Source organism: Octopus sinensis, linkage group LG16, assembly GCF_006345805.1.
Source record: "Octopus sinensis linkage group LG16, ASM634580v1, whole genome shotgun sequence".
Lineage (NCBI taxonomy): Eukaryota > Metazoa > Mollusca > Cephalopoda > Octopoda > Octopodidae > Octopus > Octopus sinensis.
The window spans coordinates 38,533,652-38,553,292 of NC_043012.1; positions in this window are offsets into that span (position 1 = coordinate 38,533,652).

Consider the following 19,641-nt stretch of genomic DNA (forward strand, 5'->3'; position numbering starts at 1 on the left):
CATCAGAGCTGCACGCTTTGCTTCGATACCTGGCTCCAGCTCTGAGAGCCCAGCATTGAACCAATCTGGGTTTTGCCTTTCTCTCATGCCGAAAGTATCTATTGATGTGGTATACAAAGCTTCCCTGATATAATTCCACCTACTTTCAGCAGAGGAGGTTCGGCAGCTACTGAGGGCAACTTTGATAGAAGCAGCAAAACATTTTCGCAGTGTAGGGTCGAGGTTCTGGTCCATTTTCTTGGAGCGATGGACTTTTTTAAGCAGAATCCTCACCCTACTTCTAATTAGTGAGTGATCTGTGTCACAATCCGCGCTGTGGTAACTGCGGGTCAGTTGAACAGAATTCAGAAAGGATCTCCGTGTAATGATGAGATCCAGCTGATGCCAGTGGTGAGATCTTGGATGTCTCCAAGATGCCTTGTGGGATGGCTTGTTGGCAAAGAATGTGTTTGTGATGCACAGGTTATGGTATGTGCAAAATTCAAGTAGTCACTGACCATTGTCATTCATGTTGTCAATATCAAAGTGTCCAACACAAATGGGCCACGAATCATGGTCAGATCCCACGCCAGCGTTAAAATCCCCTAGAAGGTAGATGTTTTCAATTGTTGGCATATTTTTAATGACAGTTGAGATCTTTGTAGAACTGATCCTTGGTCTCCTCTGAGCTGTAGAGAGTGGGAGCATAGATGCTGAGTAGATGTACTGAGCCAGAAGAAGTCGAGAGGCGCAGTGAGAGGATATGCTCAGTGCCTCCTGATGGTGGTTCTATTGAGGAGAGTAATGAGTTTCTCACTGCAAAGCCAACGCCATGCTGACGAGGTTCTTCTGGATCGCTTCCCTGCCAAAAGAAGGTGAAATCCTGTTCTTTGAGTTTGCTGTTTGAGGAAGTCTTGTCTCCTGTAGCCCAGCAATGTCTATGTTAAGCCTCTTTAGTTTATGGTCAATGATGGCCGTTTTCCTTGTGTCTTCAACCCTGAGTAGATCATCAGATATTCCAGGGCACATGGTCCTCACATTCCAGCTTGCCAACCGCAGGACTGGTGCTTTCTTGTCTTTTAGCTGTTTGCCTGGTGCAGAGGTTGCAGGCCGCTTTTCAAGTCATACTCTTAGCGCCAAGCACCCAATGAAGCAGGCGGCCTGTGGCGGATCAGCACCTTATTAACTGGGGGATGCCCAGCTTGAGGTATGCAGTAGCTAACCAATAGGACACGGAGGTCCCTCCCACCGTCAGATGTAACCCGTAGCGCCCATATTTTACGCCAATCTGAATGGACTTATCACTCCTGACTGTTACCTCCCGTGTTTTTTCTGCAGCTTTTTACAGCAGCACTGAAGTGTCCTCTCCAGTTTTGCGCAGTCCTGGGCTAGATATAAGAAAGTCCTGGGTAGCCCAATCGTCAGGATTCCTCACTCGACCTTGCTGATGTAGTCCAAAGGAGTGCAGAGCATTACGTTTGGCACCAGCTCGGTTGCAGGAGCTGCCGGAAGAGTGTCGAGTTGAACACTAAACCGCCTTCGGGGCTCCACTCCGGATTTCTTTGAAGGTTGTCGGAGCCAGCTGAGTCCGGAACTCGTGTCAGACAGGGTCGTCACTCCCTGAAGTAGTGAAGAAGTTCGCTACCCACTACCTTTTCAAGTAATGTTAAATTATTATTAGATTTTTCATTCTTTTTCTACGTTTGTTTTATATATTTATTTTCAACCACTAATATTCATCATCATCAGCAGCAGCAGCAGCAGTTGTAGTAGCAGCAGCAGCAGTTGTAGTAGCAGCAGCAGCAGTTGTAGTAGCAGCAGCAATATCACTATCAGCAGTAGCAGAGGCAGTGGTAACAGCAGTAGCAATGGCAGCAGCAGCAGCAGTTGTAGTAGCAGCAGAAGCGGCGGTGGCAGGGGCAGCAGTAGCAGCAGCAATAATGGTAGCAGTAGTAGCAGTAGTAGTGACAGCAGAAGCAGTGGTAGTAGCAGCAGTAGTAGTAGTAGAAGTTGTAGCAGCAGCAGCAGCAGCAGCAGTAGTAGTAGCAGTAGTAGTTGGTTAGCAAGAGGTAATCTATAAATAGATTCAGCAGATGGTGACGAGGTCAGCCATAGAGATAAAGGACCCTTTGGGAGCGCTGCCTTGAAAAGCAATTCAACTTGTATTTGCAATTAATGGTAGGAAAATAATAATAATATATATATACACATATATGCATATGTATACATACACACACATATTATCTGATATTCACGTCGATGATTTTTTTAAATTTCTGAATTCAATCGTGTTGGTGCAATAAGAGTTGTAAAAGTTGCGTTTACATATTTGGATAAAGTTTATAAGTATTCTTGAGATGTTCATTTGTCTGTCTATTTGGAGAATACAATAAGACTTTTGCAATGCACATTAGTTGTAGATATTAAAGAGTTCTTTTTTCACATTTTAAGCTGACCGTTTGTGTGTTCGATAGCAGTAGGTATGTAAGTTTCCTAACTTATTTTATTTTATTTTGAGGGAGATTTAAAATATTTACAGGGAATTGTAAATATTCCAGTCCTTGGGAGAATTTCTTTTCCTTTTGGAATTTTTATTTTATTTTTAAAAGGTTTGCTGTGGTTTACAGTTTTTGTAGTTGTGCGTTTTATATATATATATATATATATATATATATATATATATTATATATATATATATATGCATACATGTATATATATATATGCATACATGTATATATATATATGCATACATGTATATATATGCATACATGTATATATATGCATACATGTATATATATATATATGCATACATGTATATATATATATATGCATACATGTATATATATATATGCATACATGTATATATTATATATGCATACATGTATATATATATATATATATTATATGCATACATGTATATATATATAATGCATACATGTATATATATATATATATATATATGCATACATGTATATATATATATATGCATACATGTATATATATATATATATATGCATACATGTATATATATATATATATATGCATACATGTATATATATATGCATACATGTATATATATATATATATGCATACATGTATTATATATATATATGCATACATGTATATATATATATATATGCATACATGTATATATATATATATATATGCATACATGTATATATATATATATATGCATACATGTATATATATATATATATATGCATACATGTATATATATATATATATATGCATACATGTATATATATATATATACATACATGTATATATATATATATGCATACATGTATATATATATATATGCATACATGTATATATATATATATGCATACATGTATATATATATATATGCATACATGTATATATATATATATGCATACATGTATATATATATATATGCATACATGTATATATATATATATATATGCATACATGTATATATTAGCACGTGCTTACTTCCATAATTTAAAAAAAAATTTTATCGTGCATTTAGTTGTGTTGTTACAATAAAAGGCACTTTTACATATTCTGATAGTCAAGGAAGAGGGGACGACAAAATATTCAGACAAAATTGGGGATATTTATGTTTCTAAATTTTTTGTTAGGTGTTCGTTTGTATGTCCAAAGCTGTAGATATGTAAGTTCCTTAACTTATTTTGAGGGAAATTGAAATTACTCACAGAAAATAGATCTTCCAGTTTTTTACAGTTGTTTTTTCAGTTGTCCTGCTGTGTTAGCTGCTGATAGGGCAAATTAGCGAAGAACACGTCCAGCCTCTGTCACGTCCAGCCTATATATATAGAAGTAGTAGGATCGATTGATTCGACTAAACCCTTTAAGGGCTTGCCCCAGCAAGGCCGCACAGTGAAACAAGTAGAAGATAAATGAAGGTATGGTGTAGCAGCGGTTTGGTTAGAATGACGAATAACCACATTTGAAATATTCCTTGTTTCTTTCACACTCTGGTTTCCAGTTGCAGCCATGTTGATTTCGCCTGTCATATTTCCGTCGTTGATTTAATATCAGTGAAATTTTGATGATGATTCAATGATTTAATAAACTGTATGTCTCCATCTCATAAGATGTATTCCCTCTGCCTGTTTTATTAATTATTACGTAAGACGGTTAACATTTCGAGTGTCTCGATCGGGTGACTGACGGATAAAACGTGCTGCGGGTTTTACTTTCGAAATTTAAATTATTAAGATTGAATCCTGCTAACCACCACATTGTCTTTTATCTGTTCTCACGCCGATAAAATACAGTACCACTAAAATACAAAAACAATATACAGCCTTCCTGTGTCGTACAGACTTAGAGGGGCAGCTTATGGGTTTTTGTGGCATACATATTCCCCATCTGGGCGGAAAACCGGCCCGTCACACGAATACTCATTTTTGCCGGCTGAATACACCCGAGCAACATGAAATGAAATGTCTTCCTCAGAAACACAGCGAATCGAAACCACAATCTTACGATCATGAGTCCAACACCCTAACCACTAAGTCACATGCCTCCACTATCAATCAAACAATGGGCTTCCCTAATTAATTATAATTCTTTGTCTTTGTAACGAAGGTTAAAAATTTTGTCTCGAATATAAAATTGTTGGTATCCGTAAACTTAGGGCAATCGGTTGCAGGTTATAATAGTGATAAGGATTCTTATGATATGTTGTATGAATTTGTCCGAAAAACAAAGCGAAATTGACGCTAGGTTCTCCATCGATATCGACGATGAGCGTTCAAGTATTCCATGGACTGAATTTCGGCTTGTGAAATTAATATTTCAGTGGCTGAATGTATACGTCAGTCACGAGTCCCTTAACACAATTCATACAATATTTCTAGTGCAATCCTTTCGAATTATCATCATCATCATCATCATCATCACATCATGATGATGATGATGATGATGATGATGATGTCTAGTATTAGACTGGCACCTTATTTATCAAACTCCAAACCTTAGTAGTTAAAGTTGACCTTGGTAAAATTCGAGACCAGAGAATAGAAACGAATACCGCACGATAGTCTGTGCAGAGGTCTAACCACTACGCCTATTCAAAGCCTTTCTCTGAAAGTAGAATTAATAGAAAGGGTAACAGAAATTACATATAGAGTAATTAAATTCGTAATTAAATATGTTGGCCAAAGGTTGTGTACATTGTTAAATGTCGAATGCATTAACAACTATACTTAAGTATCGTAAAATTAATTCCATAATGCGTTTAACAGTGTTGGATTGCAGAAACATAAATTGACAATAAATAGAGACAGAATTGGTCTACTGAGTATTTTTAAACAATTCTGAAGGGCATTTATGAATTTGGAAATGTTAACTCTGCACCAATGCGTGTCATGTGTTGTTGTTGTAGTAGCGGTGGTGTGGTGGTAGTAGTAATGGTATTATTATTATTATTATTATTAGTAGTAGTAGTAGTAGTAGTAGTAGTATCCATTACGTAGTACTTAGCGAAGGTATAGATTTGGAAATCTGTCAAATGTGAAGTGTGTGTGTGTTTAGTGAATTTTGATATGCTTTGAGTAGAAAACTGAAACGTGGCTGTAAAACTAAGAACGTAGTTTTTCACTCTCAAAGGACGGTTTTAACACGAAGTATTCAGACGGTTTTACCGTATCGTTAAAAAATAGTTAAATATCGAATATTGGCTTATTACGGCTTTTCAATGGCGACATGGGAGGACTAGTAGCGTCCATAATATTTCAGACAGAGCAGTGAAGAATGTTCTAGACAATCGCAATTCAGCTGATTCCAATAAAATAGCAGTGTCAGTAGTTGTAGAAGAAACAAGAGTAATTCTAATAACAGCGCTAGTTTCAAAACATTCAATATACTGGCTGAATACACCAGAGCAACATGAAATGAAATGTCTTTCTCGGAAACAGTGACTCGCCCGGTCAAGGAATCGAAACCACAATCTTACGATCATGAGTCCATCACCCTAACCACTAAGTCACATGCCTCCACTATCAATCAAACAATGGGCTTCCTTAATTAATTATAATTCTCTATCTTTGTAACAAAGGTTAAAAATTTTGTCCCGAAAATAAAACTATTGGTGTCTGTAAATTTACGGCATTCGGTTGCTGTTTATAATAGTGATAGTGATTCTTATATTGGAAATGCAGGCACAACCCCACCTTTCCGGATACTGATGGACCGGAGCCTCTTATAACCTACACTATTTACAAGTGGGAACTTCAAATTCCCGCCGCTGCCAGACCATTTTATTGGGTAGTCTTGTTCTACAGTACCCTCCACGGTGCAGTATTAGTAAACTTATATATTTTATACTAAGTTATAGGTACCCGTATTTCATTTTATTTTGTATTTAATTCAGAGGCGACACCCGTTGTTTCGGAAAAATGAATAATCCTAGAACCCAGGGTGCCAGAAAATCTATGTTGTATTTCAAATGTAATGCGTTTGTGTTTATCATAGTTTATTTGCTAAGAGCGCCATCACAAGCCAGGTGGCGCTATTAACACTGAGAAAATACTGGTTTCAAATTTTGGCACAAGGCCTGCAGGTTCGGGCAAGGAGACTAGGTCGATTAAATTAATTCCAGTGTTTAACTCTAACTTATTTTATCGACCCCGAAAGGATGAAAGACAGAAGTCGATCTCGGCGGAATTTGAACTCAGAACGTAAAGACGGCAAATTCACTACTGCTTATATACCAATGACATATGCATTTAGCAAAGCAGACACGGTTCCTTCCCTCTAGCTACATGAAATATTCTTCCATAGAACCAAGAATGATATTCAGTAACCCGTAACATATAATACACCCGAAACACACGAAAGAATTCTTTGAAATTACTTACAAAACTTTTATAAGATTTCTGTGTACAAAGAATATAGAGAGCACAAATTAAGAAAATATTCAGAAAACATAAGTGACCAAACAAAGAAACAACCAAAATAGTTTTTTTAAACTATTATTAATCATGTATTTGGTTAGCCTTTGCATGAGCCTCGAATTTCTCTGCAATAAATATATACGAACTACAAATGCCACAAAACAATAATTTCTACATCACTACATCAGGCCATATACAGAGCATAGTCATAGATCCAATGCCACAAAATATAAACACATTTTTTTTTTTTTTTTTTTTTTTTTTCCAGTTTCAGCTCTTGAGCTGTGGCCATGCTGGGGCACCGCCATTGTGGTGAAAGAGTACAGCAGGGATCACCACCCCCTGCCGGAGCCTCGTAGAGCTTTTAGGTGTTTTCGCTCAATAAACACACACAACGCCCAGTCTGAGAATCGAAACCGCGATCCTGCGACCGCGAGTCCGCTGCCCTAACCACTAGGCCATTGCGCCTCTACATGTGAAAATTTTTCACAGTTTCTTTCCAACTAATTTCAGCTACAGAGACAATAATGCTTGCGAAACAGCCGATCCTAACTGCATCTCTCTCGATGCACTACTGCAGCTCCAACGTTAAGATTCTCACATATTTTACTCGGGTAAAAGTGCACAGAGATATGGAGCAGAAGCAACTCTGATATCTGCATTGATCTGCTGCTACTGCAATGGGTGCATACAGAGAATGATGACTCTTGGTCGTGATGAGTTAACCTCATCTAGCTTTACTCCGGTCGGCACCTTGCGTACATATACGCAAGCAGATATATATATGCATACATGTAAGTAGATATGCAGATATGGGTAGAGAGAGATAGAGATATGCCGGCGGATATGTGCGTGTAAAGACTGAAGTCTACTCAATGAACCGCCGACAATCCATTAGAATAAAACGTTGTGTACCTCTTTGTCGAGTATGGGACTGTGTTATATTTAGGCTAATGATTCGGTGATTCGATTAAAATCTCACTGGCACTGTTTTGGCGCTGCCTCGTTCTGATAGACAAAACTTCTCACAACGGTAATAAAATATGTTAAAAGTTGTGTGCACAGTAACAGAACTGGAAACTGGAATCTGAAATGGAAGTGGAATTAAAAGTAGATAGAAGTAACAACTGTAAAAGCATAGCACAGTAATTGGCAACCAAATATACTTTTAATAATAATAGCAAGTCTGCAAACTTTATCTATAATGTCACCAGATTTAAGTTAAAACTGTTAATTTTGCTACACACTAGTGACAATATCTGAGTAAGAATTCTCTCTGATTCAGTTAAATTTCCAGAAACATTGGAATGAATATCCAAGCTGACAGCTATCAGATGCCTAAGGTTGATACAGGAAATAAAGACATAAATTAAATCTAACATAAAAGCCGAATCAATTCCATTTTATATTTCATCAAAATTTTCTCGTGGTCATACTTATACACGTTTCTTCGTGGACACATTGATGGCGCAATTGGAAGCGGGACACATTCTTAAGACTTACACGCAACAAACTCTCTTTATTGTCCAGTCTTGTAACTTAATCAATTCCACAAATAGATCTGATTTTATCCATTTTCAAAATAATTGATGATTCTATTCTGCAATGAAATCAATTCGAATCCTTTAAATAGATTAAATCTGAAATAGATTCAAATTTCCATAGAAATAAATGGATATTTTATTTCGACTTGAAGAAAGTGACGCACTCAACTGAAGATGATAAACGTCGAGTCCCTCAGGGGTTTACAGCAAATGAGATCGAACGCATGAACTAAATCCAGCCTGATGTCTTTCTAGCCAAAACCTGTGTCTAAACGAACACGCTAACCAATTCACCGAAAGAGATTGCACCATGCCATATAATTTAAGGCCGAAACAATAATTAGTTGAATACTTAATCAGTCTTGATTAGTTAATTTTCCCCAATATTTTACTGGTACATAACTTACAGATAAGTACTTATAGGGCCATAAAGAGGGAACTGACATGACAAGCCGTGTTGTACAATATGACACTCTAAAATCTATCGGATAAATCTCAGCAGGATGAATATAAATCTGTTATCATTAGTGAAAATTCAACATAATTGAGCCCGGCACAAACTACTATCTGGGAATTAAGTTTCCATTTTGTGTGAAGCCAGTGCTAATATTTCTCTTAGTTGGAGTAATCTCGAGATCACTTGAAATGGCTGAAAGTTATTGTGTTTACACAACACGGCGTAAAATATTCAGTTTTGAACGTACATCATTCCGCGTTCAAACCTCGCTCATATCAATCTTATCTTGCGCGATACAGAAAGTATGTATCAAGCAATCGAGTTCACCCAATGGACATCATTTTATAAACAATCAATCTCTCGCAACCAAGTAGCGACTGGTAGATTGTACTAGTTATTTTTGAGGTCTGTGTAGTCACTCATTGACAAATTTTCTGGATCTCTCAAACATGAACTGCTATAACGGCAGAACTGCTCCGCCATTCTTCATTCTCGGTTAAATGTTCAGGTTCGGAGTGAAATGAGTTATTGGGGGGGGGGGGCTTAAAGACGAAAAGCATCGACTCGTCTATGTATCGAATTACGACATGTGGCTAACACATTATCGATTAGGTCACACTATTTCACACATGCACACTCGTCGTTTGATATATATATATATATATATGTTACGGAGATGTACTCGCATAGCAAGTGATTTGATCTGAGATCGCGTGCTGAAACGAAAACAATTGCAGCGTGGAAGGTGTTTGTAAGCCATTTAAGAAACACACAAAAGCTGTTCGATTCACTTCAACATTTAAGTTTAATTTGTCAAAATATTTTCTCTTTCTTTATTACCCACTAGGGGCGACACAGAGGGGACACCACAAAACATTGGGGACATAGAACATTATAATTAATAGTATGGAGAATGAATTTTTAGAATGATAAGTGATAATATGAAAGCGATGCTGACGGCCCCATCCGCCAGCACCACTTACCTGTCCTTCACAAACCCTTCGTCACCTATCATCTCCAACCAAAAGTCCCTCTTTTCTTATCACTTTCTCAAATATCCTTTCATACTCTTTTATCTTCTCATTCGAAAATTCCATCTCAATCGCTTTTACGCCCTCATTTACACACATCTTCCTTGTGTCCATTACTTCCTCTTCCACCACCAAATAACTCCCATCTTCTTCCTCATACCATGCTTCTTTACCAAAGACTCTTGTTGAGTTCTCATTGTCTTCCTATTTTTTTACAAAACATAAAAAATGGGACTTGGGCTCTTGTTTACTCTGTATGTCTGCGTTTTTAGGTTTTCTTGTAGGCGGGGAGTGGGTGGGATCATTGCTTGCAGGGGAAGGATGGGGCTCAGAGGGTGCGGGTGGTGTTGGGGTTGATTGGGGTTCGATAAAGTTCACTTTCCTTCTTTTTCTTTTTTTCCTTACGTCTTCCCACTCAGTTTGGGCCTCCTTCTCCTCCTCAGATTCTTCCTCCTCAACTTTTTCCGGCTCCGTCTCCTCCTCTTCCTGGATCACTGTTTCCTTTTGTGGGGGAGGGCAGTAGGCTCTTATGTGGCCCCTCAGGCCACACTTATAGCACCTTGGTGCTCTGACCTCCACCCACACTCTCATTACTATATTCCCTAAAATTATGCTGTCCGCCATCTTCTCCAGTGCACCCTCCTCTGCTTGAACGCTCATTTCTAGCGTTTTGCCACGTAAACCTTCATTTTTTACGGTCGCTTGTAAAATGTCCGTCTCTTCTTCCACATCTTTTATAATCGCCGCGACAACCCATTCACCCTCTATGTGGGGGGGGGGGTATCCCTTCAACTCTTATTCTATTTATTCTTTGGTTCATGTAGGAGGGTAACAATATTACTTTTTCAGTTTTTATTGTCTTTGTTGCCATTTTCCTTGCTATATTTTTGCTTTCGAACTGCACTCTTATAGTTCCGAACTCGTTTCCTCTCGTCATGAATGTGATTTCTTCCTTCTCTCTTCTCAGCGCCTCCTCAATATCTTCCATTCTTATTATTTCTACTTTCCTGTTATCCTTTCCATATGTCCGGTATTTTGTAATCCTCTTCATAAACCATTCTTCTCGTTTCTCTGGCGGAAGTAGTTTTACCTCACCACCTGCTTTAGTTATGTAAGCTTGAAAACCTGGTAATTTTTCTAGGTTTATCTCCTTCTCCTCCGTCGTCTTCTTTTTTGCAGCTCCCGCGTACGTCTTCCCGGTTTTAATATTATTCACAGCGCCAGTCAGCTCGTCCTCAGAGTCGGTGCCTCCGACAAGGTCTCGAACAACCATTCCTCCTCCGACTCTTCCATCAGAGAGGGGTCGTCCATATCCTCTTGTCTGTCTCACACAGAAAGACAACGGCCGCCAGAGCAGAAACAGTATAACACGAAACCGTATCAACAAACGTACAACAAAATTCAACAACAACAATTTTCTAACTTACTTTTTGTTCTCAGACATCGTCTTCTTTACCTCTTCTTTCTAGCATGTCCGAAGTAACATTTCTGTCCCCCAATTTCTTTTTTTGTTCTAAATTTCTTCCGATTCCCATGTTTGCGATACAGGAAATTAGGATTTCACTCACAAAGCACGTTCTCAATATTTCAATTTTTTCCTCTCTACAGCAAGTTCATTTGTCATTTGTTTTCAAACTTTTATTCTTGGTAATCCATGGAGAAAAATCCGAGTGTACGAAGCATTAAGAATTTTACCCATCACCTCACCACTTTCTAAAAGCTACACATCCCAATGTTTCGCTTTTAGCTTTTTGGAATGCGGGGAAGTTTCTTCAGAAATAACGTTGTGTAACTGTTGTCTCTGCAATGAGGGGTTTTCTGGCGGAAGTATGGTATTTATAAGTCTATCATTTCAGTAAAATTCAACGCATGCAGGAAACATCAGAGAAAAGATTGGGAAATTTTAGCCTTTTGAAACCCGGTAGGTAACTGGTGGGCGAGGCGCTACCTTACTGGGACCTAAATACGCCGGCGACTGTTGTCGAGCGATGTCGGTGGGGGGGGAGGTACAGACACAGACACACAAATATATACACACACACGCAAACGCACACACACACATATGCGTATGTATATATATATATATATATATATATATAAATATATATATATACACACGAAGGGATTCTTTCAGTTTCCGTTCACTAAATTCACTGATAAGGCTTTGGTTGACCGCAGATCATAGAAGAAGGCACTTGGCCATATTGCCACGCAGTGGGACTGAAGCCGGAACCATGTGATTGGGAAATAATTTTCTTACTACACACCCACACCTGCACACATGCACACACACACATGCACACAAACACGCACACATACATACACACACACACACACAGACATACAAACACGCACACACACATATATACGACAGGCTTCTTTCAGTTTCCGCCTACCATATTGATTCATAAGTGTTTGGTCAGCCCCGGGGCCATACGGGTTTGGTACAAACCACCAGCCCAAGGTGCCACGCACTGAGACAGGCTCAGAACTCTTGGATTGCAAAGCAATATTCGCACCGCACAGATAAGCCAGCGCATGTGCACGCACACACGCACACACAGATATACACACATGCACGACCGCACACACACACGAGCGCACGCAAATACACGCGCTCGCGCACACACGCACATACACGCGCAGACCCGCGTACACACACGCACACTTGCACACACATACACACACGCACACAGACACGCGCGCACACACACGCGCACACAGACACACACACATACACGCGCGCACACAACATACACAGACCCGCGCACACACACACGTACATGCATATCTGTGCATCATACGTTTTTTGCTTTTCCCAATACGTGCATAAGTGTGTGCACGTTCTGTGCTGTAAACGCCGCCATCAGTTCAACGTGACCGCACAGATTCCATGAAATCTCAAATATACCTTTTGAAATAAGGAAGAGCGACCAAAACATGGCAATAAAAACTAAACCAAAAAAAAAAAATTCCTAGAAAACCAAAACTAGTCAGTGTACGACGTACACAAATGGCAAGTCAAGCAATCTACGCGAAACAATATTTCATATTCCTGGTTTTTCTAAAAGCAATCGAGGACCAACTCCGGCGCTATTAAGGAATCTCAGTTTGATATCTCCATGGAAAATTGGCATTAAAAGGCAAAGTCTATTTTAGCTCTAATTTCTAGTAAATGTCCTCGTACGATTCTTAATTCCTTCTCCTCTGGTATAGTTATTCTAGTTATTTGCTTATAGTTTTTGTGTTGTGTTGTTGATGTACATAATTATATATATATATATACAAATTGAGATAGGGGTTTGTACTCATATTTATATTTACTTATATTTATATTCTCTTTTATATATATTCTACTTATTATACAACATTACTCTTTTATGTACACTTTTTTATGTACATTCCTTTATGTACACTGATTTGTTCTGCTTTTTTATATTTAACCCTACAGTCTCTTATGTGGTGGTTTAATAAAGTATGTGATTGAATATTATCTGGTAATTGATATTTGATTTAGATGTATTTCTCCATTTTCTTATCTTGTATATATATGTATGTATATGTATATATATATATATATATATATATATATATATATATATATATATATATATATATATGTATATCAAGCATGGCCGGAGTCAAATGACTGAAACAAGGAAAAGTATACACATATACACGCGCACGCACACACACAGACACACACAGATGCACACAGACACACACACACACACACACACACACACACGCACGCACACACACACACACACACACGCACACACACACACACACATACACACTTACATCATTTTCGTTTCGCATATAATCTTTGCATTACGCTCAGTCGCTTCATTTGTTTCCCGCTCACTCCAGATTCTCTTTCTTCCTCAGATAAATACAGTGACACACACGCACACACGCATGCATGCTCACACGCATGCATGCACACACCTACAGACATACACACACACACATGCACACCCACACACATATACACACACTCCTAAACAAACTCGACAAGGCGTTCGTATTTGCGTATTCTAATACGCCCACACGCCCACACGCTCACACAGAGAAGGAACTAGAGAGAGAAGAGAGAGAGAGAGAGAGAGAGAGAAAGAGAGAGAGAAAGAGAGAGGGGGGGAAGAGACGATGGTTTACACTGGTGTGAACTGCAATTAAGCGAAACATAATTCCTCGATATTGTTAGGTAGAGAGAATAACATTTATTTTAAATCTGAAATTAGCAGGATTCCATATTCGCAGATTCTCCTTTCTGGCAACGGAAACAATAATGTCCAAGAAGGAATTCTCTCTCTCTCCCCCTCTGTTTCTCTCTCTCCCTCTCTTTCTCTCTCTCGCTCTCTTCTCTCTGTTGTTCCTGCTTTAATTAAAGTATATATATATACATACACAAGATAAGGGCAGAAGAAAAATTCTAATGCCAGATACGCCGAAGCAAAAAATTGTCGATAACCAGAATTTTTCTTCTGCCCTTATCTCGTAAATTATGTATAAATTTTACCTTTAAAGGCATTTTTTGACATGCTGGCCATTGATAAAATATTTTCCCGAAAAAAATTTGATCCTATATCAATTATATATATATATATATATATATATATATATACATACACACACATATGACAGATGTAAATAGATGCTCTTATAATAAAAATTATTTAAATCTAAAATTATGCATACAAATTATTTATTAATTTTTATAATGTGAATATTTAGTGTTCATTAGACCTGTCCTTTACATTTTTTCAATGCAAGGACCCTATTGGGCATTTTACTGATCAGATGACGAATATTCTCTTCAGGATTTTCTTGCCAAGTCTTATTTAGTAATCTCAAAAGATCTTGTTTTGAAGATGCTTTCTTGTTCTTTTTATGAAGTGTCCTGTCCATTATGTCCCTGAGGTGTTCAATAGGGTTCATATCTGGTGACTGACTTGGCCGTGAAAGCTTTATAATGCCAATCCTTTCCACCAAATCTTGGGTCATTTTAGCCGTGTGACAAGGAGCCCCTTCTTCTATAAATGAAGAGTCTTCTTTAACCATTTCACCACTTGAGAAATTTGGAAGGAGGAGTTCTTTCCGCAATATGGACATATATATATATATATATCCGAGTTTGTATTTCCTTCACACTTCACCAGCTCTGAGTGACAATTGCTCGAAAATGCTCCCCAGATCATCTCAGAATATCTACAATGTTTCATTGTTGGCTGCAATCTTTTCACATCAAATTCAGCAAATCTGGACTCATCAGAGAATATGACAGTGTCCCAAAACGCTAGTGGCCTCTCCACCATCTCACAGGCCCAATATTTTCTCCGCTTGATATTGGCTGGTCAAAGAAGTGGCTTCTTTCTTGCTGCTCTGCCATAGTAACCAAGTTTGTGGAGATACCTGACAGCTGTTCTTGGATTGATACTAACTTTTTCTGCTATGTCAGAGACCTTGAAACGTAGATTACCTGTACACTTCTATTAACGAAGAGAAAGTTCCTCTCAGAGGGCCCTGGTCAACCTGTGTGTGGTAGCGTGGGCTCCTTCTGGTGATTTACACTATTATCCTATTAACTGTAGAAAGCGGGATCCCAAGGTTTTCTGCGATTTTACGCTATGTACACCTTCAGATTGATTCAAAATATGGCCTCTTTGAACTTCAGACAGTTCCAATGTTTCTTTTGTACATAGCAGGATTAAGCAATCACATATAGCACCTGAAATATAAAAATGTCAATTAAGAAAAATTATAAACCTTTACAAGTTAGAATAAACATAAAACGATGTTTTATGGAGTGTTTATTTACTTCTGCCTTGTGTGTGTGTGTGTATGTGTGTGTGTGTGTGTTTGTGTGTGTGTGTGTGTGTGTTTGTGCGTCCATATATACATATATATATGGAGGCACGTGGCTTAGTAGTTAGGGTCTCAGCATTATGATCGTAAGATTGTGGTTACGATTCCTGGACCGGGCGACTCGTTGTGTTCTTAAGCAAAACACTTCATTTCCCGCTGCTCCAGTACACTCACCTGGCAAGAATGAGTAATGCTGCGATGGACTGGGGGGGAGAATACATACGCCATAGAAACCGGGAAACCGGGCCCATGAGACTGGCTAGGCTTGTAAAGGGCGCATAAAGAAAAAAAATTATATATATATATATATATATATTATATATATATATATATATATATATATTATATATATATATATATATATATAACCGTATTTGATGGCTTAAAAGACGCACAAGCATATTACACGTAGCCTGATTTTAGTAGCACATATTCAAGTTGGGGAAATAAGGTTGGCTTACGAGAGGCGCGACAAGGATATGGCCCCGGGTAATTTTTTAGACCCTTCATTTTTAAGATGTTCAGCTTATATATCATAAAATATGTACGTGTGTCTGTATGGTAAGAAGTTCGCTTCCTACCAACAGGGTTCGAGTTTAGTCCCACTGCACAGCACCTCGGTGGCTTCTAGTCTACCCAGGTGGTGATCGAACGTTTTTGAATGGGTTTGGTAGACTGAAAGTGAAAGAAACCCACCGTGCATGTGCATGTGAGTCTATGCCTGTTGTATACGCATACGTGTCTGTCTCCAGTACCGCTTGACAACCGATGTTGGTGTGTTTACGCTCCCGTGACGTAGCTGTTGGAGAAAAAAGATCGGTAGAATAAGTACCAGGTTTGAAAATACAAGAATTGGGGTCGTGCCGTTTGACAAGAATTCTACAAGGCCAGGAATGACTGCAAGATGACTAAAACAAATAAAGAACAGTGTGTGTGTGCGTGTTTGTGTGTCTGTCTGAGTGTGCGTGTTTGTGTGTCTGTGTGCGCGTGTGTGCGATTTATTAAAATATCAGTATGAATGAATCACTACGCATAGTGACATTTAAAAATGTTTCCACGATCGAAGATACCCTCATCGATACGTACAGGACATATGTAACATTCAACTGAAAGACCATATGGGCTTCGACGTCTCTCCTATCCCAGATCATATATGGTTTGTTTGATTGAATTGTCTGGTCTGTATAGGCTAGAAAACTGCAGAATACTGATAGCTTTTCTCCTATGACCGATTCTGGATGGTCTTCATACCCTGTAGCGACACTTTTTATTTTCTTAATTTCTGACCATATTTTAGTCTTAGCCGGGGCCATGTTTTAGTCTCTGAGCGACCATTGCTCCAAATTGCTCTCCATACCATCACAGAATAGCTGCCAGGTTTCATTATTGGCCGCAATAATTTCACATCAAATTCTTGATCACAGAGTCTCAAGACCAAAAATCGACTACTGTCAGAAAATCCAGCAAATAAGGCGGTGAGCTGGCAGAAACGTTAGCACGCCGGGCATAATGCTTAGCGGTATTTCGTCTGCCGTTACGTTCTGAGTTCAAATTCCGCCGAGGTTGATTTTGCCTTTCATCTTTTCGGGGTCGATATATTGAGTACCAGTTACGTACTGGGGTCGATGTAATCGACTTAATCCGTTTGTCTGTCCTTGTTTGTCCCCTCTATGTTTAGCCCCTTGTGGGAAGTAAAGAAATAAGAAAATACAGCAAATCAAGAATCATTGGAGATTATGACAGTGTCCCAAAATACTAGTGGCCTCTCCACCATTTCATTGGCCCAAACGCGGTCATAATAATTGCTATAAATATTTGCTATGAATAACGTATAGCCTCAGATGTGATGATCTTTTGATTTGTCAAGCTGCATCCGTGGTTTGTACCATTTTTTAATGCATCGCTTTGAGAGATTCTTGGAAACTTATCTGGGCTTTATGATGACAATACCATTATATATAGCTCCAGCGGTCATTCGTTATTCTTCTATTCGTTTAGTCTTTAACGTCTTACCTACATTTGACTGCGCCCATGCTGGAGCACCACCTTAAAGCGTTTGTAGTAGAAGTAATCGACTCCAGGATATATTCTTTGTAAGCCTAGTACTTACTCTATCGGTGTCTTTTGCCGAAATGCTAAACACACCAGTATCTCTTGTCAAGCGATGGCGGAGGCCAACACACACACACAAACACACACAAATATATATATTTATATATATATATATATATATATATATATATATATATATATATATATATATATATATATATATATATATATATAATATATAATAATATATATAGCGGTGGGCTTCTTCCAGTTCCCCTCTACCAAATCCACACATAAGACATTGGTCGGCCCGAGGCTATAACAGAAGTCACTTGCTCAAGGTACCACACAGTGGGACTGAACCCGGAACCATGTGGTTGAGAAGTAAGATTCTTACCACACAGCCACGCCTACATCTTAATGATAAAATTGTGGTAATCAGCGCAATCACAGATTAGCGGAATACCATCCGAAAAAAAAGAAAACATATAAAAAACAAAACGGAACACCGATGAGTATTAATTATATAATTTTATTGATCTTGTACATTTGTTGCTTGTCTTTTTGCTGTTTGTCTTTAATGTTTGTTTTATATTTTCTCGTAACTATTTGCATATACCTTTTGCGTAGCTCTAGAATCAATATCGCCCATCCCAGTCGATCTGCCATCTTTATGTGTGCATGTATATATATATATATATATATATATATATATATATATATATATATATAAATATGTATATATATATATAAATATGTATATATGTATATATATATATATATAAATATGTATATATATATATAAATATGTATATATGTATATATATATATATATATATATATATTATATATATATATATATATATATATATATATATATTATATACATACATATGTATGTAAGTCTGTGTGTATGTTTTATGTGGGTATTATTTCACTGGAAAGTGTCACAAGCTATTTTCCTATTATGTTCAATATAACAAACACATTTTGTTCAACACTCATATGTTCTTACACACATACAATCAACTAACCGCGCATATACATATAAGTTGCTATATACGCAATACATTAATACTTCTTAGAAGTCCACATTTAAAAGGTTTCGTCAGAAAGGTATAACGGATGACGACCGAGAATGGAAGCTTCACGTTATAAGGTTCTCAGCCATGTCCCATTCATCATAGTCCGTACGTCAATGGAGTTTTTGTTAGAATTCACGAGAAACGATTTGAGCATGTAATGGCGTGTTGAAGTGAATTCCGTTTTGTGATTCGTTTAGAATCGCTATTTGGTCGTGACGGATGTGCCAAGATTTTTAGCAAGCAGAAAATACTGTATGTTCCAAAATTCATTTTTTTTTTGCTTTTTCTTGTAAAAAAAAAATGCGATAATATTTATACTCCAATATTTACGCATATTGCAGAGGTCAGATGAAAATGGAATTCGTTCAACTGGAAGTTGTATCAGTGCATGGCAAGCATCACGTTTTGTACATTGATACACATACATACATACATACATACATACATACATACATACATACATACATACATATATATATATATTATATACATATATATATGTATATATATATATTATATATATATATATATATATATATATATGTATATATATATATTATATATATATATATATATATATATATGTATATATATATATATATAATATATATATATATATATATTATATGTATATATATATATAGTGTAAACAAGAGAGACAGAGAAAGGCAGAAACAAGGAAAATGCCACTTATATTTGAACAATATACAAATATTC